Source organism: Mastigoproctus giganteus, chromosome 8, assembly GCF_048544385.1.
Source record: "Mastigoproctus giganteus isolate SK-2022 chromosome 8, ASM4854438v1, whole genome shotgun sequence".
In the NCBI taxonomy this organism is placed as follows: Eukaryota; Metazoa; Arthropoda; class Arachnida; order Uropygi; family Thelyphonidae; genus Mastigoproctus; species Mastigoproctus giganteus.
The window spans coordinates 226,956,264-226,982,660 of record NC_143582.1 but is presented as its reverse complement, the minus strand read 5'-3'; the positions used below and the strand labels follow the sequence as shown (position 1 = coordinate 226,982,660).

Here is a 26,397-nt window from a genome sequence, read left to right as displayed (position 1 = left end):
CTTTATGGTGAATTTTTCGGGCGTGTGTGTGATAATGAAAATTCAATTTTTCTCTTGAAATTTTCTGATGGTATCAAATGCATATCAAGAAAATATCGAAGTATTCGGTTAACAATTACGTAAAAAACTGTGTTTTTTTTTTTCCATTTGTACATTAGAAGTTCCTGCGACATTAGTTTTCGAAGTTTATAACGCAGCTATGAATAGAAATATTTTCTTGAAATTTCGTTACAAGATCAAATATACATCCATGAAACTGCTGTTCCGATATAGTTCTCTAAAAACAATTACAATAAAGCGAACTTTTTTTTTTTATGAAATGCGCATTGTAGTGATCAGGTTTTTTTTTTTTTTTTTTTTTGTTTTTTTTCCCTCCTTCCGTTTCCACTGTGGTTTCTAATAGATGAATTTCCTTGGTTTTTTGTTACTAGATACACTACATGCTGAAGAAAGGAATTACGATATTTTTGTTTCTCAAAAACAATTCTTTCGTATAATAATTACGAAATGTAGTAAAGCAAAATATTGTGACAGAGCGATGCAAAATTTTGTTCGCAAGAAATGATGCTCAACTGTTCGTTTTCCAAGAAAGTTGCTTACATTTTGATTTTCTCCTTGGATCACCGTGGTAACGCTAATGACCAAAACTTGACCAGTCAATTATATTTCGTGTGCGTTGATTCGTTTAGTCAGTTGCGCCAAGATGACGCGCGAAATTCAAACGAATGCTGTAACTCGTAATATTATCAAAAGGATCCTCTGCAGTTTTTGCAGGTCAGAATTTCATAAATTGATATGTGATCGTACGTTTTCGGTGTTTTTGATTTCGCAAGGTAGGAAATCAAAGAATATACTTCTGTTTTTATGTAGATTGAGAGTTTAAATTTTGTAAATTTGTAAATTGAGCAGGAATTATGGAAATGATTAGATTTTTTAGGGGGAAATTTTAAACTTAGGCTTAAAATTAGGTTTACTGTGGGACCGGACAAAAGCAGGGTTTCTGGGCAAACCATTTCTTCTCTGCAAACACTGAAGATATTTGGAATCAGCATACCAAAAAATAAAGATACACAGCACCTATTACACAGTGTACAAGGTAACCACTGTCTAACAGGTGAAGTTATACTGTATAATTAGGTTTTTTGTTTCATTAAAGCAAAGGGTAGAAACTACCCTTACTCTGAAAGATTTTACCTCTAAACATCACGATAAATTACCATGGATTACTGCAATCACTTTGATCTCTGATATTTATAGCTGCTCTGAATAGAAAGAATAAAGGTGCTTGTAAATTAACGCAAATTGAGAAATTCAAATAAATAATATTAAAACTGATTTTTGAAATTTATTTTTCGTATTTCGCTTGCAGCTTAATATAAGAATCAAATACAGATCCTAAATAAAAAGAGTTCTTTTTTTTTAATTTACTCTAACCAAAGAAATATGCGGTATAAAATATAAATATTTATTACTACTTCAAATATTAAAGAAAAAAAAAAACATTCAAATTATATGATATCTTGTATAATCCGTTTAAAAATAAAGTGCAACAGATGTGATAAATACAGTACACCAATAAACTTATGGTTGCAAATCAAATCTTAATGATCGGGCGTCTTCACTTATTTAAAGTGGTAAAGCGGAACGGATGTGATACAGGGTTTACACAGGAACTTCCAGTTATCGGATAAATAATTGTACAGGTGGAGTCACTTGTAATAGCCAATTGTATAATTCTCTAGTTTTTGAATTTTAATCTGTAATTTTGTGTACTCTAAAATGGCAAAGAACGGAGTTCACATTAAGACCGTAAGGTGCGCCCACTCTAATTACACAAGAAAGTTACCCAGAGCTCATTTCATGTTTCTGTTCCATTTATGGCGCATCAACTTCTTATCCTATTTTGTACGTTGTATTACTTCGGTACGGAAGTGTCATCGATCTGATTTTCGTGCTAGCTGAAAAACCTGGCAATGAACTACTGGGAAACCCTTCTCCCCTCCCAACGCCGTCTCTGTTTGAAGAAGCCTTTAACAATTACTCCTGTATACAAAGAGATTGGAAACCAAACATAACCTCGCTCTGTCTTATCATGTTCACATGTTTTTCACTGTGGTTAAGGTCTTCACTCTGATTCTTTTTCTCTTTTGTTTGGATAAATGATACTTGTGCATTCCATCATTTTTTACTGTGTGTGGAGCCTCCGTAGCCAAGCAGGCAGGAGCAACAGTGAGTAGCACACGCTTCTTGATTAGACCGGGTTTCGAACCCGTGACCACCAAATACGGAGGGTGCGGAAAGGTCTGGGTATAACCACCGCATATACCCGGAGCAATATGGCCTTAGTTGCTAATGCTCCAAATAACAAACAAACCATTTTTTACTCAGAATAATTATTATTCTTATAAAGTTATTTGTTTAGCAGAAGTTTACTAACTTTTTTCCAAATGTGAACCCTTTCTTTGCCCTTTTAGAGTATACAAAATTACAAATTAATATTCAAAAATAAGGGAATTATACAACTGGCAATTGCAAGTGGCTCCACCTATACATTTATTTATCCGATAACCGGAAGTTACAATGTAAACCCTGCATCACATCCGTTCCGCTTTATCACTTTAAATGAGTTAAGACGCCCGATCATTACATTTTCATTTGCATCTATAAGTGTATTGGTGTACTGTATTTATCACATCTATTGCACTTTATTTTTAAACGGATTATACAAGATATCATATAATTTGAATGGGTTTTTTCTTTAATATTTGAAGTAATTATAAATTTTTAATCGTTACACCGCATATTACCCAAAGCAATATGCGGTGTAACGAAAGAATTTAAAGGGCGAACTTAAAAAGAAATTTTTGTTTAGGATCTGTATTTGATTCTTGTATTAACAGTAACTGCAAGCGAAATACGAAAAATAAATGTTAAAAATCAATTTTAATAATATTTATTTCAGTTTCGCAATTTGTATTAAATTACAAGCACCTTTATTCTTTCTACGCAGAGTAGTTATAAATATCAGAGATCAAAGTAATTGTAGTAATTTCCGGAAGCGTTATGGTGATATTAATCGGTAAAATCTTTCAGAGTAAGGGTAGTTTCTACCCTTTGCTATAATGAAACATAAGTCTGATTACACAGTACATATAACATCACTTGTTAGACAGCCTTAACCTGGTACACTGTGTAATAGGTGCTATATCTCTTGGGGTGTTTAATGAAATTTGGTATATTGTTTGCAAAGAAGAAATGGTTTGCCTAGAAACCCTGCCTTTTTTCCACTTCCCCAGTAACCCTAATATTAAACCTAACTTGAAAATTTACCCCCTGAAAAAAAAAAAACTAATCACTTCCATAATAACTACTCAATTTACAAAATTGAAACTCAATATACAAAGACAGAACTATATTCTTCGATTTCCCTTCTTTAATTTTCAGCAATAACTATTAGTTCACGCGAAAACAGCGAAAACGTACGATCACATATCAATATATGAAATTATGACCTCCAAAAAATGCACAAAATCCTTTTGATATTACGAGTTACAGCATTCGTTTCAATTTCGAGCATCATCTTGGTGTGGCTGGCTAAAACAAATCAAAATTAAGTTATTAAAGTTACCAAGGTGATCCAAGGAGAAAATAAAAATGTAAACAACTTTCTTGGAAAACAAACAGTTGAGCATCATTACTAGCGAACAATATTTTGCATCGCTCTGTGACATTGTTTTACAGCTTTTCGTAATTGCTGCAATAAAAAGATAAACCATGCTGAAAAATAGATTTACTCCTCATCATTTCTGTTGTTTTACTGTGGTTTTTTAGCAGATGTGCAATTTCACACAATCAAGTCGGTGACTGCTAAATATTGTGCTGTTTCTTGTATTCTCTCTCTATCTTGGGACCTCCTCTGACCATATGGTCATCCCAGAATATCAACAGAAAATTTGTTTGTCGGAATGCTGCCCACCAATGGTACCAATTATCAAATGTTTTACTGTCCTTCTAATTTTCAATGTGTTCAGATAATCGACTTTCCCAAAATTCGAAAGTGCTACATCAATTAGGAGCAAAAACTGTGCCTCCCCAATATAACGAATTACTTTAGGTACAATAAAGGATGACTACTGATGATTTTACTGACTGGAAGAAAGTGTCCACAAAAAAAAAAAAAACATCTGTACAAGGAAAAGCATTCAACGACAAGCTATACAGTGATATTTGAAATTTATAATGCAGTTCACTGGCTAATATTTCCAAAGAGATCATTGTAAAGTATTGTTCCGGAAAACAATTACAAAAAAAGCAAATTCGGTTTTTTTTATGAAATGCGCACCGGACAAAAATCAGACTTATTTAGAAATTCGGCTTCAAAGGATGAAGCTGACGGACAGATCGAATACAAAATATTGTTCCGTAAAACAATTACAGTAAAGCAAAGGGTTTTTTTAATCAAATGCGCACCGGACAAAAATCGGACCAAACTTGGGCATCCTACCATGAAACTGCCTTACTAGAACTTCACCATCTGTTTTGAAAGTAAGAGCTCTGGACTGACAGTTTCCTGGCCTTCCCTCCCACCCAAAAGGGTTTTTTAATCTCTTTCTCTGTCACTTAGGGTCGGACTAGAAAGGTGAACTCCCTCCACCAAGGAGTTTTTTTTTTTCCCCAATTGAATGAAAGGAACTGGAAATTCCAGGAAAATGAACCCTGTTTCCCTCAATTCGGTAACCAGCTACTCTGAGAGCGCAAGACAAGTGAAATTACATTTTCAGCTCAGAATGTAATTCAGACATACAAACATATGACACATAATGGCGAATTTTCCAGCTGTGTGTGATAATGAAAATTCAATTATCGCCCTCGAAATTTTTTGATGGTATCAAATGCATGTCAAGAAAATATCGAAGTATTCAGCAACAATTTTCGTAGCATATTTTTTTATTTTCTTTTCGTTTGCACACCGTGTGAGATGCATGCGAAATTCCTTCGACAGTTTTCGAAGTTTATAACGCAGCTATGAACAGAAATCTTTTCTTGAAATTTCGTTAGACCAAATATACATCCATGCAACTGATGTTCCGATATAGTTCTCTAAAAACAATTACAATAAAGCAAACTTTTTTTTTATGAAATACGCATTGTAGTGATCAGGTTTTTTTTTTTTGGTTTTTTTTCCTTCCGTTTCCACTGCGGTTTCCAATAGATGAATTTCTTTGATTTTTTGTTAGTAGATACAATTCATATTCAAAAACAATTCTTTCGTACAACAATTACGAAAAGTTGTAAAGCAAAATTTAACAGGCCGATGCAAAATATTGTTCGCAAGTAATTATGCTCAACTGTTTGTTTTCCAAGAAAGTTTCTTACATTTTTATTTTCTCCTTGGATTCTCCTTGGATCACATTGGTAACTTTAATGACTTAAGCTTGATTTCTTTTAGCCAGCGGCACGGAGATGAGGCGCGAAATTCAAACGAATGCTATAACTCCTGATATTATCAAAAGGATTTTGCGTAGTTTCTGGAGGTCATAATTTCATAAAATGGTATGAGATCGTACATTTTCGCTGTTTTCGAGTGAGTTAATTTCTTTTTTTTTAATGTAAACCCCAAACACAAGAGGTATTAAAACCTATAGTACCTAGTACCATGCTTGGGTTGGAAATAGGCAAGAAGCAAGTTTTCTGCTCTAAGCCTGTTCAAACTATAGTTTGGACTGATTAATAACTGCTTTACAATTGTTGCCAGCTTTGGTGTAGGCAGAAAATGAAACTGAAGAATTAGAAACAAGCCAATTACGATATGCAACATTTCGCAGGTCATCCCATTTTGCCAAACAACACGAGGTTCGGAATAGCTTTAAAAAAAATGTTCCATTGGAGAAGAGACAGTCACCAAGTTGTGATTTGAAATTGTGTGTGTGTGGGGGGGAATAAAGGTCTTTACTTTAGTTCTTTTTTTAATGATTAATTAAATATCCTTGTTTAATATTCTTGTTTTGTTCCCTTTTATTTATATAGACCTTTTTTTCTATACCCCCACTTACACATCTGACTTAGACTTCACAGGAGAATTCCCGATTCAAGGGAACTTCTCAATTACGTATAATTCCCTTCAGAAAGGCTGAATGTTCAAGAATGACAAAAGCACACGTTAATTCATAACATAACATAGTTTATTTACATATATATATATACACAACATGAAAAAATTATCAAACTCAAGCACATACTAGTATTATTCAAATTTGCCTATGTAGCATCAGATATGTATGCAAATTATACATTGGGTTTACACTAGAAGGGTTATATTCTTTCTACACGACAAACTTAATATCTTTACAAAAACTTGGCTATAGCTTCTTCTTCACACATGAACAATAATTACTTAAGAGGATTAGGTAACACCCTTTCTCCTATGTAAATCAAATTCTTACCTTATAAATTGATATAGGAATTTCACTCTTAACTTCCGTTTTAATTAATGCCCCCTTTTTTATCTTGGGGGCATTAATTAAAATGATATCACAAACTTTCTCTAATCAAGACAGATAGTACATTTGACATCAATTTCTGGACTAATGCTGGTCCAAAGGGTTAGCTACATTCATACGGCTATTTCTTTCTCTGTATTTCTCTACCCTTCCCTTCCAAAATATATCATACCTATATGTTAAACAATAACTAATAACAAATATCTAATTTCTCCCCTTTGCCTTTCTACATATGTCTAATTATACATTAATCAAAGCGGCGCCTCCGTAGCCAGGAGCTTCAGTGAATAACACGCGCTTCTTAATTAGACCAGCGTTCGAGCCAGTGCCCACCAAATACAGAGGAGGCGGAAAGGTCAGGGAATGATCACCGCATATCCCCGGAGCAATTATGGCCTTAGTTGCTAACGCTCCAAATAACAACAACCACATTAATCAAAACCCATATCTGATTTTTCTCTATATTTATGTATATATATATTTATATTTTTGTACATCCTTCTCTTAAGCTCTTTCTAAACTTCTACTAATCTGACATTAGAGTTCCTACAGTCCGTTATATGTAAGTGAGAATACCTTATAACTAGTCACTTACTTAATTTTACGAATCGGGCTTCTCCGTTTTGGGGCCTTCAGTTCCTTGTCTGGCAATGGCATCATCGTTTGCCAAGGACATTCATCTCAAGACTTCTAGTTTTTTCATTGGCTGTAGTCGAGGTCTGGATAGGGCATCACTGTGTCTCTTAGGAATTTATGGACTCGTCTTCGATACTGCTACTTAACCTTCGGTTCAGCTATTCTGGCGGACTAGTGATTACAACTTTACCTTCTCAGTTCACTTATCTGCGCCTTGCCTTTATCACTGCCTTCAGATGATGGACTAGGGTTATTTTTCTCCTGACACTACTTATTTTCACACTGGCCACTTTCTCTACCTTCCTACTCATCAAGCTACTAATTCCGCGTTTTCGCTCCTTCTCTCGAGCTACTAATTTTGCGGATTTCGCTCCTTCTCTCTCCACCTTATTAAAACTTATTTACAAGAAGAAAACTCACAGGGCATCTCTCACTAACTCCTTCTCCACTCCACTTTTTACAGCTCATCCACAAGGAGAAAACTCATAGGGTGCCACCCTCGCTCCACCTTTTAAAAACTTCTTATTAAAGTAAGAAATATTTCACAGCGCTCGTTTGCATACGGGTCACTACCCTTGCCTTCCAACTACGGACTACTCGACTGTTCTCTTCTATTATGAAACTCCACTAACTTTTCTTAACTTACTGACTGCACTTAAACTTATCTAACCCTTCACTAATCCATCTTAACTTTGTCAGATCTTTCCCAACTGGCTGACAGGACAGGACAGGACTTATATAACCCTACACAACTTATTACTCAATTTTCCCACTAACATTGTCAAAAACTCAACTCTGTCTTTCCTAACTCATCTTCACAAAACACCAACAAAAGCAGCTCAACTCAGTGTTTATAACTCATTTCCATAAACACCCACATAAACTCAACTTTGTGTTCTTTTTAACCCATTTTCACCAAACACTAACAAAATCTGAACTGTGTGCCTTTTAACTCATCTGCATAAACACACACATAAAACTCAACTCTGTGACTATTTTAACCCATTTCCACAAACACCGACAAAAATCTCAACTGTCATATTTTCTAACTCACATTAAAAACACCAACAAAACTCAATTCTTGTCTTACTTACCCATTTTTACTTACACCGACGAAAAAACTCAACTGTGTGTCTCTTTTAACCCATTCCCACTAACACCGACAAAATCTCAACTGTCATGTCTTTTTCTTGGCTGAGTGCGCTCTCGTTTTGTTTTCCGAATTTGTGTACCGCCCTTTTGTGTTGGCCCACCTTCGCTCAGAAATTTAACCACTCTTACTTCAATATTTAAATTTACATCTCAACTATTCGCTAGTGTGGGTTTCCCATGCTATGCCCATCTTCGCTAGATTCAACCTCCCATTTTAATATTAATAGTCTTTTCCCAGGCAGTCTGCTGCTTTGAAGTTCGCCGCCATCTTTCTGTTTCACTTAACACCTTTACTTCCTAAGATGCCAAAACTTGCTATCACCGACAGCCAGACGCCAGTCTTAAATCTCATCAAAGCATTTGTCAAGTCTTTACTACCCGTCTCGTCTCCAGGTGTCACCGATCAAAGGAATGTCCAGACAAACTCAGTCCTTTGCTGTACTGTTCTTTAGGAGCCATAATTATTCACATACTCACTAGCTGCTACCTGTGTCCCGTTGTTATGGTGTTATTTCCCGCGTGCTGGGAGCTGAGGGGCACCCCTTCTGCTAGTCATTTCTTTGTTTACCCCTCTCTCTTGTGAGCTTGTCTAAATTTAATCCCTTGCGAGTGACCCATTATCTTAGTAATATTTCTGACTGTTAATGTTTCGCTGCCCCATATTGCTATTGTAAAATGCCCACATTTTTCTTATTAATTTACAGATATTTCCCATGAATTTCCCCTTTTGCTGTGCCCCTTCTTGCTAAAGAGTTATTTTGGCTGTTTCAGCAGAAAATATAAATACTAGTCTAGCATGACTAACCACTATCAGTTTCCTGACAAATATAGGATGGTTAAAATTCGCTAGTGACTCTTATCAGACCCAGTTGCTTCCACAGTTACAAATTCCCCTTGCCATTATTTTTCTTAGCTCAAGATAACGGTCGCTACACGCAGAAGTAAGTTCACAAGTCCAGGAAAATACGAACTTTCGCTCTCTGACAAACACTGTTCAGCTGTCCGTTGTCAACCACGTGAGTAAAGTGTCCCACCCTTGACCAAGCTCTGAGGAGGAGGAGGTGAAAGTTCACGCGATAAGGAAGGATATACCCGGTGGACGACAGAGCGGGAGAGACGACAGTGGTTTTGTGGTGGTTTTTGGTAGAAGCAGTCGGTTAGTTAGTCTGTATGAGAGAGAGTGAGAAAATACAGTAAGTTTTTGGAAACGGGAATTACGTTACAGAATGACTGTACATGAATTTCCCCTTTTGCTGCGCCCCTTCGGCACAGCAAAAGGGGAAATTCAAAACAGCGCAAGAAGATACAGAATGAGCGAGCGAAGATAGCAGAACCCGAAGGCAGACTGCGAAAGCACAGAATCCCCTCGCTGAGTTCCGCCCCCCGTAGAATGAGTCATCCTTACTTAGGTAAGTTATCCCACAGCTATGCATAAACCTTACTCCTCAATAATATAATTAATTATGTTAGCATTGATAAATTGTAAAATGTCTTAATACTGCTATCTTAAATAGCGCATCACTTAGATTGTCAGTTTCACAAATTAACAATAGGTAAATGATGTATCTTAAGCATGCTATCCTAAATAGTGCGGTATTTTTAGTATTGACACCCATCACGTTTGTATAACTATTATGTCACATGCCAGTTCTTGCCTGAGATGAAGTATCCACACGAAGAACACCTATGTGAAGAGCCCATTAATTTCCAAAGTATCAATAATGCTAGGAGCTTTTAAATACTTCCATAAAATCAGTTTATACTATTGTAACCAAATGATTTAGGATTTGCTTGTCATTGCCACTAGGGCAGTAGTTACTATACATGTATTGATTCTATAGTAGATTGCATTAAACTATATTTTTGTTTTAAACATATGCCTCAGGCCTATTCTCCATTCACACGAATGAGTGAGTAAAGAATTATATATAGAAGAACTTTTTATTGCGGTGCTCAAAATTCCTGACTAAAACTGGAAAGGGTTTGAGTATTAACACAGCGCCCAGGTCGAAGCTGAAGTTCCTATTCCCTTCCACTGGGTAGGGTTACCGAGGGCCGAGACCATTGTCCTAATATAAAAAACCACTAGACAGTCACATGAGTATACTGGGGTTATGAGAGAACAAATGATTAAGGAAGAAAAACGTCCTGCCATACAGATGTGTTGTCCAGAGAAGTCCGAACAAAAATAATAATAAGTAAGAAGTATAAAACCCGCCTGTATAACACTGGTGCCAATTGTGTCCAGGATTAAATATTTTGCGGGATGAAAAACTGTCTACACAGAAGAAGAAGTCGCAAAGAGAAAGAATCTAAACGGATTACTGATAAGTAGTAAGATTGTTGATTTCGTGCTTTAAGAGAATAGGTAGGAGGCATTACTCCTTTGCAACAACACAGGACATCTACACAAATTAATAAATTATTGCTATTCTTATAATTAGATTTAATAAACAAATGACTACATGCTATAACACACTCTTGTTTTAAATAAGTGATTACTAACATCATAATTTTGTTTCAGCAACAGGTAAGTCACATTATTTTGGAAGACAGGGGCCCAAAATTAGCAATTAAACTTCCAAATTCCTAGTAAATTAAAAAATGGAGGATCAGATTCCTCAAACAACAGGAACATCATCCCCCCCTACCTCAAACACAACAGCCACCACCCACCCCAGAACCAGACAGACCGCATTCAGGGAATATCGCAGGATTTTTAAGTCTTGTGCCATTATTCTTTGGCAAAAATGATGAAGGCCCTTCAGTCCAATTGTTTTTCGAAACTTTGGAGAGTGTTGGAGAATTAGCACTCTGGGGACACAGAGAACTTTTGGCAGTCTCGAAATCTAAACTTCGCGCTTCGGCAGCGGAATTTTTAGCCCAATCCTTTGAATTACGCGGGGAAAAGAATTAACAACATATTTAAAAATGCTTTTTTGGCTCAGTTCGAAAAAAGGGAACCAATTATCACCTCCCTTCAGCAGTTCGCCAGTGCTGTGCAAGCACCTTCGGAAACCATTGCGAGTTATAGCGCGCGCGTGAGGAATTTGGCAAGGGCAGCTTTCAAAATTCAGGGAGAGACACCTGAAGTATTAAACATTTTAGACCAGGCAATGCTGGCCCAATTCCTTAGGGGCATATCTGGAAAAATTAGAAAAATGGTGCTCACACACAATCCTTTAACATTTTCACAGGCAATTGAGATTTCGAAAAGAGAGGAAATTAATGACCAGCTTACTCACACAAAAACTGTCCCTTTACATGTTATTAATAATTCTGCAAGGGACGAGAGTGAATGGGAGCGACAGGAAAACAATCCCGAACCCATTCAAGATCAAATACGCAACTTACAACAATCGTTAAGTTCATTATCAGTAAATCACGCAACAATCAACAATTTAGAGACACAGATAGCCGCCCTGAGTCAGCAGATGCAAACTATGAAGGTGGGAAAATTTTCCCCTCCCCACGGTCAGGCAGCATTAGGCGCTACCTACCTCCACTCAGACAGCGCAGTAGATCCGCTAACCGACGCTAACGTGACCTTCAGACCAGAGGTCGTTGACCACCCGGAAAGACGCATAATCTTGCCATACTACGGCCGGCAGCAGGCAGCCAGAAATATGGTAAACAATCGCGAACGAAGGGAAAGACGCATTTTTGACGGCCGTCCGAGCTTCCATCAACCCAACTGTTCCGCAGCCGCCCGTGCACGAATTACGAAACGGACATGTACACTGCATCTCCAAAAGTTAGGACGTCCTATGCTAACAATCGATATTGTAATTTTAATGAAAATCGAGATCAAGTCGCCAATAGAATGTATTATGATGATCATAATAGGAGTAATATAGACTCTTATTCTAGGATAAGGAGAGGAACATATAGGAATGAGCATATTCAGGGGCAAATTCGGCCAAAAACATTTCAGGGCAGACAAAATAATTATACAAATACTGGAAGCTACAGGCGAGATAGAGATAGAAATTTATGACTAAAAAGGGGTTCTAAACTTAGTAGGAAGGATCCACGATGTGATAAAACTGTTTTGCCAACCCCTAACTTTAGTAAAGTTAGTAAGCCAGAAGTCCGGGACATCAGAACACAACATGGCATTTACATTCTGGAGAATAATACTAAATTACCTGTGGTATTGGGATCTGTACAAAACATTAAAACTAGATTTCTTTTGGACATGGGTGCTAGCGTTAGTTTAATGAGTGCAGATTTATTTAATAAAATTAAAAATGATGAATCGTTAGATTTCAGACCTCCAGAATTAACTGTAACCGGAGTTTCGGGAAATATTGTGCCTATACACACTACAGTAACTGTCAATATTAAATTAGGTAATGCAACTTTTAGGGAGAAAGTTTTGGTAACTTCAAAAAATTTTAATGGCAAATATAACATCATCCTCGGTTTGAACATATTAAGGAAGTTTTCATTCAGCCTAGACTTAGGTAAAGGGATCATACGATCAGTTCCATTAGGGATTTGCCTGAGGGAAGAGGATATTCGGCAACAATTGGTGAATTCCACACCCACAGTTGCTAAGCTTACATGTAAACATGTGCTCCCAGCAAGCACAGAACAGGTGGTAACAGTATCTTGTGACCAGCTTGCTGCTCCTCCCAAACAACTAATATTAGCAGGGCCAAATTCAAACTTAAGCCGGGATGATTTAGCAGTGAAATATTCGTTAGACCAGGTAGACGAAAGTGGGAAAATATCAGTGCTCGTTGCCAATTTAACAGCGGAACCACTGCATCTTCCAAAAGGCATGGGCATTGCGAGTCTGGAACACCTGAATCCTCAATCAATAAACCCTAAGAGCCAGGAGAGAGGCAAAAGGGAAGTTTCTCCAGTGACCCTAGAGGACTTTAAGCTTGATCACCTGACTGCCGATCAAAGACACCAATTATCAGACCTGACCTGTTACGCAAATACCGGGATGTGTTTGCCAAATCACCAGCCCAACTTGGCAACTCAAAAGTTATCCAACACAGAATTAAATTGACAGACAACATTCCTGTTAGACAGAATGCTTATAGAACCCCCTTTTTACTAAAGGATGAGATTCGCAACCAGGTCCAAGAACTTCTAGATTCAAACATTATTGAACCCAGCTGCTCTCCGTATGCCGCGCCCATCGTCCTGGTGAAGAAGCGAGGTGGGGGATACAGGTTATGTATTGATTTTAGGAAACTTAACGCCAAGACGATCTCCGACGCGTACCCGATCCCTTCCATGAGTGAGATACTTGAACTTCTGGGAGGCGCGCGCTACTTCAGCTCTTTGGACCTCGAAGCCGGATTCCACCAGATTGAAGTGCACCCTGCGGACCGCCACAAGACAGCTTTTACTACAGGGGAATCGTTGCTACAGTACCGACGCATGCCTTTTGGGCTAAAAAATGCGCCGTGTAGTTTCGTGAGAGCAATGGGGCTTGTCTTGGAAAATTTACGAGATTCCATTTTCGCTTACTTAGATGACATTATCATAGTGTCGAAATCTTGGTCCTCACACCTTTCGAGGCTTGAGAAAGTTTTCCAGCGCCTGAGAAAGTACGATCTGAAGCTGAAACCGAAGAAGTGTGAGTTCCTAAAACAGCAAATAAAATACTTAGGTCATCTCATTGATAAGGACGGTGTCCGTCCTGATCCAGCCAACGTGAATGCCGTTCGAGAGTGTTGAGAGCCAAGAACAATGAAGCAAGTGCGATCGTTTCTTGGGATGACAGGATTTTACAGAAAGTTTGTCCCAGAGTACGCAGAGATAGTCAGGCCGCTAACCCAACTTACAAAAAAGAACACCCCCTTTTCCTGGAACAGTGTCGCCCAAGAGGCCTTCGACAAGCTGAAGGTCGCTTTGACCACACCACCCCTATTAATTTACCCGGACTTTTCTAAACCGTTTTTTGTGTCCTCTGACGCATCTAATTATGCAATCTCGGCTGTGCTAGAGCAACAAGTTGACGAAAATCAAAGACAGCCAATCGCTTACGCCTCCAGACTACTAAAGAAAGCAGAGACCATGTATAGTACCACAGAAAAGGAAGCTTTGGCAATAGTCTTTGCGGTATCACAGTTCAGACCATTCTTAATAGCCTCCAGCTTCACACTAATAACAGACCACCAACCATTGAGTTATCTTCTTCACTTAAAGAATCCATCCCCTAGATTAGCTCGCTGGAGCATGCTTCTACAAGAATACAATTTCAAAATCGTATACAGGCCGGGTCGACTTCACTCAAATGCCGATTTCCTTTCAAGGCCAGTGTTAGAGGAAGAGGAAAGACAAAAGGGGCTTAAGAAATCCAAAACTGCTGAATTAGTTGCTCCTATAGCAGCAAATCCCACCATAGAGTCACTGATCATGCCGCAAAAACAAACCAGAACTTTGATTAGGAATCTCCAAAGAGAGGACCCTAATTTGCAGGGGTTAATTGAGCAATTAGAAGGAGCACTACAGGCAACAAGTAAAATCCCAGATTCCTTCTATCTGAGCGAGGACAGAATACTGTATCACTACACTTTACCTGACCATGGAGCTACTCGCTCAGAGCCCTGTGAACAGTTAGTAGTTCCAACCAGCTTGAAAGCAGAAGTGTTGAAGTCCTGTCATGACGGTTTTCTCAGCGGGGGCCACCTGGCCGTACACAAGACGTTAGAGAAGGTCAGAAAACATTTTTTCTGGCTAGGCCTTTTTGGCGACGTCAAGAATTATGTGGAGTCTTGTCCCTCATGTTTAGAGCGTAGAGGGTATAACCCTAAGGCAAAAGCAGCCCTGATGAGAGTTCCTAATGAGAACTCACCTTGGGTCCGAGTGTCCTTGGACATTTTGGGACCCCTTCCAATGACTTGGAAAGGACACAAATATTTACTGATGGCAATAGACAATTTTACGCATTACGCAGAAGTAATCCCACTGCATACCCAGAAAGCTGAGGAAGTGGCCACAGCTTTCATAAACAATGTGATCTCGAGACATGGGATTCCTAAATACATCCTAACAGATCAGGGCACTAACTTCATGTCATCACTGTTACGACAGGTGTGTAAAAAGCTAGATATTCATCAGCTTCATACGACCCCCTTCCACCCCCAGGCCAATGCAAAGGTCGAGCGCTTAAACCGCACCTTGGCAAACATCCTGTCTCATGTGGTGAATGAGTCTCAAACGGACTGGGATGTCATGGCCCCACTAGCAATCACTGCATACCATGCGGCAACTCATAGTTCCACACAGGAATCGCCAAACTTTTTAATGTATGGCAGAGATTTGGTGTTGCCTTCTGACTTATGGCATTCCAAAGAGAGACATTCATATGCGTCTTTGGAAAACTATGCAGAACTATTGTGTGCACGCCTTCGCAGATCCTATGAAATCGTCTCCCAACACTTGGAAGAGGCAGTGCGGAGACAAGAGGATCGTAGAGCATCTGTTGCAGTGGACAAAAACATCCGTGTAGGAAGCCTTGTTTATCTTTTTACCCCTAAGATAAAACCGGGCACTACAAAGAAATTGGCGCGTTTGAGCACAGGTCCCTACCGTGTGATCAGTCAGCCATCATTAGTGAATTATGAAATACAGCACCTGTATAACCCTAAAGATAAACAAATTGTGCACGTGGACAGACTGACAAAGGTTATTGACAGGAAAGTGTTTCCCGAACTGAGAGTAGAGGAATCAGAGGAATTAGAAGATAGCAATTCACCAGACCATACAAGCCCCACATCAGTGCCCAAAGAGACATGGATCTTTGATGAACCTTTAGTGGAGGATTGTGATCTTATCCCACCTATAATTCCCCGTCCAACAATGACCAGGCCGACCAGCTTACCCATATCAATCCCGTTGTCATCCCTCCCACCAAGAAATCAGGAGGGCCAACCAAGGACAGAGCATTCAGTGAGACCTGAGGGAGCTGTGCAAGCACCTACTCAGACCCACGGATATAATTTACGTAGTCGCGACCGAGTAACTCATGCCCCACCAGAGGAAATTGTGGTGTCCCAGTCGCAAGTAGAGGAACTAGTGCCAGAGACAGCTTCAGTGGAAAGAGCAGATACAGTGGTTGACACTCCCAGCAATGTAGCTGAAGCAGAAAGAGGTGTCACCCCAGATCAGAGTAACAACACTCAAGCAAACACAAGCCAAAGCGAGCCACCAGATAGGATAGAAAGAGCAGTTCAGTGGATATTGGGTCCACATCTTGCTGAGAGATACCTTCGACCAAGCGATGGCAGTAGTTCTGATCTGGCAGGTATTCTGAGAGATGCCTGGAGAGACTAAAGTGAGGATAGCGAAGTGTATCGATTTCAAGGGGAAACAAGCCATAATTACAGTTACTAGCAAAGTGAATGCTTTGGCAAGACAGTTGTGTACACCGAACGACCAGTTTCAGAACCAGTACCAGTAAATTCAAAAAAATAATAATAATAAGATTGGTGACAGAAAGTGGAAGCGGGAAAAAGGATTGAGAAGTGTAAATAGCACAGGTGGAAACACAGGAGAGAAGATATGAAAAAAAAAAAAAAGAGAAAAATTTTTTAGCATTCTGGTAAGGCATTCAATGTACAAAAGGTTCGATTCCGAATCTGTATCTAATAGCTAAATCGGAGAAGGAGGAAGGGATATACACATGTATACACATCCCCTGCATAATGATACATGTGATGAAAGGAACAGAGAATACTGAGAACTAGAGGAGCAGATCTGAAGAGCAAGCATGAGTCCTTTTTTTTGAGGAGAGAGTGAGGAATGATTGGGAATTTAATTTGCATTTCTGCTTAAACTGTGGTAGGACCATTGAGAAAAGGTTTCTTTTCAATTTGCATATCACTTTACCAGTACAAAAAAAAATTTATGACATCAGGAGATCAAGATTTTAGATGAGAAGATCACCTTCCTGTACTATTGTGGAAAAAAAAAAGAGAGAGAGGAGATAAGCGAAGTTATGGTAAGAAAAGGATCAAAGAACATGAATGACCACAGAGGTGAAGAAATTGATCAGTTTCGTTGGATTCTGGCAATATGTTTTATCACCAGCCGGATAAATGGTTGGCTAAACAAGTACAGGTTATGAAATGGCACAAGTAGGACAATAGAATTCATTTTATCTTTATAAATCTCACGCAGAAGCACGAATCACTTTAATGAATCTTGAGAAAAAAAAAACCAGTGATTTAGTACCAGAATTCTACAATCATTGAGCTAATACCATTAAAGGAAATACTTCTCACACAAACATATCTGGAGTTTATAAAATAATGCAGAGAGGAAGGATGCATTTAGTCTAGGGCATGGCCAGTAAGCCCCTAGTCCCTTTGTGTTTTCTCTCTCTGACTGCATAGCAAAAATTTAAGTTCAAGCATATGGATTCAAAAAAAAAAAAAAATCATATTTGGTCTTTTTCTTTTGGGGACAAGGTGAAGCAATTGTCCTGGGAACGGCTGGTTCCACCCAGTTACTAGTTGTTTTTATCATTTTCCAGAAGAGAAAAAAAAAAAATGTAAGTGAATAGGAGGTTAACTTCTGAACTTCAAGATCTAGACTTGGGATCCATCTTCTTGTACTACATATCTATATAAATAATATTTGAAAAAAAAAGAAAAAAAAAAAACTTCACTGTGGAAAGAAATCCTCAAAGCAATATTAATCAGAATTCTAATTCCATCAATCATTTCTTTGAATAAAGTTTACCTACTAATGAGAACTTCATCAGGTATGAAAGTAGGGAGTAAGTGATATTGCATTAATGTAAGAAGGTCAATACAGAACAAACACATAGGTAATATTGACTATTTTAAAAAAAAAAAAAAAACAGAAACAAGATTGCTGAAGTAGTGTACTCATGTTCGTGCCTTCAAATATCCAGACTGCTGATAAATGAAACATTGTGCTAATCAGGAGAATCAAGGGCTATTTTCAAAATAAGAGAACGATTTCTAAGATTTTTTTTTTCTGATGAGGATCTTATTATTTTTCCATGCATGGCATGTTTAAGTGGAGCGAATCTTTAGTATAGAAGAGAGGAATGGAAGGAAAGCAGGAATAAAAGTATTTCTTCACTAACTAGTTTTATTTAATCTCCCCCTTGCTCATAGTCACGATGGTGGTGTTTCACAAGTCTATATGATGCCTCATCGCTAGAATGCTGATCTTCCTTCTAGCACCTTTACGTTGGACACAGAGTGCGACCCCCACAAAAATGGAGATCCCAGCGCCTAATCAACCCATAAGTCCTTGTCAGGAGTCCTCCAGAGCTGAGCTGATTCTAACCCCACAGCAGCTTGCCCAGCGAGAGCAGAAACAAAAAGAAGTAAGGCGGACTCAACCCATGAGGAGGAAACTCAAAGCAGCCCTGAAAATGCATTTTCCCTGCCAATATGAGAGCCATGGCATGAAAAGTTTCCTAAATTGGAAAGGTGAGGTGCAGGTTTCTAAACGTGGACTTGGGATGGTGGAACGCCTTTTCCACCCGACCTGGAGCACACCTGCCCTTCCCCGGCCACCTACGACACGCCCCCTTGGATCACTTCCTCCTTTCTCGAAGTGGATCGTCATTGATTTTCTCTTTGCCAGGAACCAAGAAAGTGCACTCAAAGTAGAGGAGATTGCCCTAGTAAGTTGGGACCATCAGTATATTGCATCAACCCCAAAGGCAGGAGCATTTGCGTCTCGGCATTTCGGATCATGGTTAAGCATCCTTACAAAGCCATACCAAACAGTGATAGCTATAGGAGAAAGAAAGGCACGAAGCCTGGAAAAGACCCTTCCCTTCCGGACTGTGGTGGATGTTAAAGTCTTCTCCTGTCCCAATCCAGAATTCTTGCCTGATGCAAGAAACAATCCCTTTCATTGTCCCTGGAACCACCCGGCGGACCACTGTGCAGTCCGCACAGTGAACCTTTGCACCCAGTGGCTGGAATTCATCGGCCTAGTAAAGGCAAGAAAAGCTCTTCCTGAGAACTGAATAGTGAAAGTGGTTTACCACCAGGCCGTGTGGTAACAGCCAAGGAAGACTAGACCAAACATAAGAAAAAAAAAAAACATGAAGCGTGGAGACAGAAGAGATTGCAATTCCATTCATTTCTGTGTAAGGATACTGCTAATGTCTACAATAGTCAAAAATAGACCTAACTTTAGTATTCTTGCACAACCTTACATATATGATATTTCTTTTATGTATGTTGCAATGATCCATTTTAGTTATTAGTTCATGTTTATATTATAGTGATGTTTAGTTACATGTATACAATTACAATGTACTTGTTAATTAACTTCAGATGCTTTGTGTCCATGACCTGAGGACAGTTACTAATTGTGTGATTGTTTATGTTTTATGTCGTGCCTGTGAGCCAAGTAAGGACTATGAACAAAAGCAGTGCCCAGAACATTCCTTGGAGGGATAAGCTCCTTTTGTGTGTCTCCAGCCTGCTGAAGAATAACCTCACCGAATCATGGACTACAGAAGAACTTTTCTTTTACTGCCTGACAACCTCAGCCTGGAAGTTCAGATCTGTTTTCTGTTGTGCTTCAAAATGTTCACTTATTTAAACCAGGGAAACTGTTAACTGAACCACGGACTTTAGTGGTGAAAAAAAAAAAAAAAAAAACAATTTCTCAATAGACAAGTGCAGACAATGGCCTCCATGTGGAGAGGGAACAGCATTGAGAAGTGTGAATACATTAAGTTCACACAGTGAACTAAGTGCTATACGCTTTGTTTTGTTTGTCTTCTATTTTAGTTTATTATATCTAGATAATATGTTAGTAATTAAGTTTTTTTACACTGTAAGAGGAGGAATGTTTATGTTGCCCCCCCGACAAAAAGTCAAAGCCCAGTAAGGACGTCGAGAATTTCAGTCTTAGTTGTGTACCTAGACTGAAATTCTCAGCGGTAGTGGCGAGGAGTGTAAAATGCCCACATTTTTCTTATTAATTTACAGATATTTCCCATGAATTTCCCCCTTTGCTGTGCCCCATCTTGCTAAAGAGTTATTTTGGCTGTTTCAGCAGAAAATATAAATACTAGTCTAGCATGACTAACCACTATCAGTTTCCTGACAAATATAGGATGGTTAAAATTCGCTAGTGACTCTTATCCGACCCAGTTGCTTCCACAGTTACAAATTCCCCTTGCCATTATTTTTCTTAGCTCAAGATAACGGTCGCTACACGCAGAAGTAAGTTCACAAGTCCAGGAAAATACGAACTTTCGCTCTCTGACAAACACTGTTCAGCTGTCCGTTGTCAACCACGTGAGTAAAGTGTCCCACCCTTGACCAAGCTCTGAGGAGGAGGAGGTGAAAGTTCACGCGATAAGGAAGGATATACCCGGTGGACGACAGAGCGGGAGAGACGACAGTGGTTTTGTGGTGGTTTTTGGTAGAAGCAGTCGGTTAGTTAGTCTGTATGAGAGAGAGTGAGAAAATACAGTAAGTTTTTGGAAACGGGAATTACGTTACAGAATGACTGTACAGAGAGAAGCTTGAAGAACAGCGCAAGAAGATACAGAATGAGCGAGCGAAGATAGCAGAACCCGAAGGAAGACTGCGAAAGCACAGAATCCCCTCGCCGAGTTCCGCCCCCCGTAGAATGAGTCATCCTTACTTAGGTAAGTTATCCCACAGCTATGCATAAACCTTACTCCTCAATAATATAATTAATTATGTTAGCATTGATAAATTGTAAAATGTCTTAATACTGCTATCTTAAATAGCGCATCACTTAGATTGTCAGTTTCACAAATTAACAATAGGTAAATGATGTATCTTAAGCATGCTATCCTAAATAGTGCGGTATTTTTAGTATTGACACCCATCACGTTTGTATAACTATTATGTCACATGCCAGTTCTTGCCTGAGATGAAGTATCCACACGAAGAACACCTATGTGAAGAGCCCATTAATTTCCAAAGTATCAATAATGCTAGGAGCTTTTAAATACTTCCATAAAATCAGTTTATACTATTGTAACCAAATGATTTAGGATTTGCTTGTCATTGCCACTAGGGCAGTAGTTACTATACATGTATTGATTCTATAGTAGATTGCATTAAACTATATTTTTGTTTTAAACATATGCCTCAGGCCTATTCTCCATTCACACGAATGAGTGAGTAAAGAATTATATATAGAAGAACTTTTTATTACTTTTTATTGCGGTGCTCAAAATTCCTGACTAAAACTGGAAAGGGTTTGAGTATTAACACAGCGCCCAGGTCGAAGCTGCAGTTCCTATTCCCTTCCACTGGGTAGGGTTACCGAGGGCCGAGACCATTGTCCTAATATAAAAAACCACTAGACAGTCACATGAGTATACTGGGGTTATGAGAGAACAAATGATTAAGGAAGAAAAACGTCCTGCCATACAGATGTGTTGTCCAGAGAAGTCCGAACAAAAATAATAATAAGTAAGAAGTATAAAACCCCCCTGTATAACACTATATCATAAGCTTTACTTTTAATAAATCTCACTTTTGTATAAAATATTTACTTGTAATATTTTACATCTTACAAAGTGCCTAAAGCACCTCTCGCTTCGACCGTGTACTTAGAAGGGTTGTTTGTGAGAAAAAGATCAAGCGTATTGGCTGTATGATTAGGATTGTCCGGTATTCTTGTAGGTAAATGAACAATCTGTGCAACGTCATTAGTAATTGCGAAAGGCTCAGCATCTTGACCACTGGGTCGGTGACTAGAAAAATAAAGCCAGCTGGAGTTGTGAACATTAAAATCACCAAGGAAAATTACCTCACTGTTAGGAAAGTTGGACTGGAGAAAGTCAAGTTGCAAAGAGAGGAAGTTGTTGTTGTTTGGTTTTTTTAGGAGCATTAGCAACTAAGGCCATATTGCTCTAAGGCCATATTGAAAGACAAGTACCACCTCTGAGGCGAAAGGAATCATACAGTGAATAATTTGGGCATCTGAGATGAGCAGTAGTTGAATCAACCGATAACTGAGATTCTGTCAGAAAAAGTACATGGGGTTTGGAAGACTGCAAGTGAAAATGGACATCGTTGAGATTAGAATTGAGACCACGTATATTTGTGAAATGAATTAGGAAGTGCTTGGGAGGTTTAGAACTTTTCGCTGATAAGCTTGCTCTATTAGTTTGACAATTCATGGTGTATTCAATAGTAAGAAAAAGTGAATGGGACATGCTGTATGAAGTAATGAAATTTTTGGATAGGGCGTACACATGGTAAGAACGTACCCAGATCCTTGACATAACGTGGACTCGACAATGCTCCCCGCATACACACTACTCGGACTCCCTCCAGTCACTTTCTGGCAGAGTAGAGGTAGCAAGATTATACACTAGCTCGGTGTTTCTCAATCTTTTTACTCTCGTGGCGCATTTTCCAAAGAAGAAAAGTTTCGCGGCACACCTACGTAGTCATAGAAGAAAAAATTTCTAAATTAAATAAATAGCACGAAAAATAATATTAACAATTTTTTTTATTTATACTTATATTATATTTGTGTTATGCAAACAATTCTTACAACCAATATAAAATATTCAGACATTGATGTTAAAATGAAGACGAGGCTAGTTTTTTTTTAAGATTTCGCGGCACACTTGGAAAATCTTGTGGCACACTAATGTGACGCGGCACATCCTTTGAGAAACACTTCACTAGCTGATCCGGAAGCCTCCTAGAGAGTTACCAATAGGTTCGGTCCGATGTACTAACTAGCGTCCGGCCTGCGAACACCGTTTTAGAGCTGTACCCTCGAGATGTAAGGAATATTGGATCTCGCCAGGATGTTCATCATAACCTCAAAAGTCATCAATCATACTGCATGATGGAAGAGATAGGGAAGGGTTGACCGGAACTTAGCTCTAGGAACTAAACATGGGTTCCACCACTTCAAGCTTCCAATGAGCAAAGTGGTGGTATTGCACTGGTTGATGAGAGCCATCTACCACCTAGTACTGCCTGATAACATAGAGGGGCGGCATTCCTCCATGTGGTGTGGACGCCACACCTCGACCCCTGCTTACGTTGGTTCACACCTGGGTTGTCACCCACCATGTTATACGCATTATTACTAACCCACAGGCCTCCGTAGCCGAGTGGGCAGGAGCGGGAGTGCAGTAGCACACGCTCTTTGAGTAGACCGGGGTTCAAGCCCCTAACTGCTGAATACGGTCGATCTGCCAACCCGCACTGGACCAGCGTGGCAGATTATGGTCCATTTCCCTCAGCATGAATTGTTGAGGAGGCTTCCATCCTGCAGTGGGTTGATAATGGCTGCACTTTACTTTACTTTTTACTACTAACCCACCACCATCGTGAAGGTGCAAGCAGAGGATTTGGCTGTCACAGATGGTCCGGCCTTCGCCGAAATTGGGTCCACATGACTTGAGTATCACCCGAACATCAGTTCCATCAACGTTTTAGACTCCCAGGTAGCAAGTACAGCTTGTCTGGCATATCTGCGAGAATGTCTGTGAAAACCTCAAGGACCAGAATATATAGATAGGACCAGAAAAGTATAGTTATTTCTGCAAATTAAAGAAAAGAAATCGAAGAATATACTTATCTTTATGTGTATTGAGAGTTTCAATTTTGTAAATTAAGTAGAAATTAGGGAAATGATTATTTTTTTTTCAGGAGGGAAATTTTCAGTTAGGGTTACTGGGGAACCAGATAAAGGTAGGGTTTATGGCCAAACCATTTCTTCTTTGCAAACAATATACAAAAATTCATTAAACACCCCAAGAGATAGAGCACCTATTGCACAGTGTACCAGGGAACCACTGTCTAAAAAGTGATGCTATACTGTGTAGACTTATGTTTCATTACAACAAAGGGTAGAAACTACCCTTACACTGAAAGATTGTACCGCTGAACATCACTATAACGCTACCAGACATAACTACAATTACTTTTATCTCTGATATTTATAACTACCCTGCATAGAAAGAATAAAGGTGCTTGTAACATAATACAAATTGCGAAACTGAAATAAATATTATTAAAATTGATTTTAGAAATTTATTTTTCGTATTTCGCTTGCAGTTACTGTTAATACAGAAATGAAATACAGATCCTAAACAAAAAGAGTTGTTTTTAATTTCACCCTACCCAAAGTAATATGCAGTATTAACAAATAAATATTTATTACTTCAAATATATAAAAAAAAAACATTCCAATTATATGAAATCTTGTATAATCCGTTTAAAAATAAAGTGCAATAAATGTGATAAATACACCAATAAACTTATAGATGCAAATCAAATCTTAATGATCGGGCGTCTTCACTCATTTAAAGTGAAAAAGCAGAACGGATGTGATACAGTGTTTAAATTGGAGCTTCCGGTTATCGGATAAATAATTGTACAGGTGGAGCCACTTGTAATATCCAATTGTATAATTCTCTAGTTTTTGAATTTTAATCTGTAATTTTGTGTACTCTAAAAGGGCACAGAACGGAGTTCACATTAAGACCTTCAGGTGCGCCCACCCTCTAATTACACAAGTTACACAGAGCTCATTTCATGTTTCTGTTCCATTTATGGCGCATCAACTTCTTATCCTATTTTGTACGTTTTATTACTTCGGTACAGAAGTGTCATTGATCTGATTTTCATGCTGGATGAAAACCCTGGGAAGGAACTACTGGGAATACCCCCCCCCCAACGCCACCTCAGATGTAAGAAGCCTTTAACAATTATTACTGAGCACAAAGAGATTGGAAACCAAATAATCTCTGTCTTAACGTGTTCACATGTTTTTCACTATGGTTAAAGTCTTAACTCTGATTCTTTTTCTCTTTTGTTTGGATAAATGTTACTTGTGCATTCCTGCATTTTTTACACAGAATATTTATTATTCTTATAAAGTTATTTGTTTAGCAGAAGTGTACCAACTTTTTTTCTAAATGGGAACCCTTTCTTTGCCCTTTTAGACTACACAAAATTACAAATTAAAATTCAAAAACAAGGGAATTATACAATTGACAATTGCAAGTGGCTCTACCTGTACAATTATTTATCCGATAACCGGAAGTTCCAATGTAAACCCTGCATCACATCCGTTTCGCCTTTTCATCTGATACGAGTGAAGACGCGCGATCATTAAGATTTGATTTGCACCCATACGTTTATTGGTGTACTGTATTTATCACATTCATTGAATGTGATAAATACAGTATAATTTGAATGTTTTCTTCTTTAATATTTGAAGTAATAACAAATTTTTATTCGTTACACCGCATATTACTTTGAGTAGGGTGAAATAAAAAAGAACTCTTTTTGTATAGGATCTGTATTTGATTCTTGTATTAACAGTAACTGCAAGCGAAATACGGAAAATAAATTTCAAAAATCAATATTAATAATATTTATTTCAGTTTCGCAACTTGTATTAAACTACAAGCACCTTTATTCTTTCTACTCAAAATATTTATAAATATTAGAGTTCAAAGTGACTACAGTAATTCCAGGAAGCGTAATGTTTAGAGGTAAAATCTTTCAGAGTAAGGGTAGTTTCTACCCTTTGCTATAATGAAACATAAGTCTAATTACACAGTATAACCTCACTTGTTAGACAGTGGTTCCCTGGTACACTGTGCAATAGGTGCTGTATCTCTTGGGGTGTTTAATGAATTTTGGTATATTGTTTGCAAAGAAGAAATGGTTTGCCCAGAAACCCTGCCTTTGTTCGGTTCCCCAGTAACCATAATTTTAAGCCGAACTTGAAAATTTCCCTTCTGAAAAAAAAAAAAAACCATTTCCATAATTTCTACTTAATTTACAAAATTGAAACTCTCAATACACATAAAGATAAGTATATTCTTTGATTTCCTTTCTTTTAATTTGCTGCAATAACTATTAATTCACTCGAAAACAGCGAAAATGTACGATCACATATCAATTTATGACCTCCAAAAACTATGCAAAATCCTTTTGATAATATTAGGAGTTACAGCATTCGTTTCAATTTCGCGCGTCATCCCGATGACGCTGGCTAAAACAAATCAAGCTTAAGTCATTAAAGTTACCAAGGTGATCCAAGGAGAAAATAAAAATGTAAGCAACTTTCTTGGAAAACAAACAGTTGAGCATCATTACTTACGAACAAT

General features: G+C 38.4%; 1 long non-coding RNA gene across 4 annotated transcripts in view; it reads right to left on the bottom strand.

The window, feature by feature from the left end:
- LOC150082381 (uncharacterized) overlaps nt 1-26,397 on the bottom strand; it is a 255,841-nt gene that overhangs the window by 17,952 nt on the left and 211,492 nt on the right. For 3 of the 4 annotated variants that reach the window (XR_016547322.1, XR_016547320.1, XR_016547321.1), the window contains one exon: nt 22,519-22,693. The exons of the other annotated variant lie outside the window; for it this stretch is intronic. This is a non-coding gene — a long non-coding RNA (uncharacterized LOC150082381). The remainder of the gene's footprint in view (nt 1-22,518; nt 22,694-26,397) is intronic. 4 annotated transcript variants of the gene reach the window in all.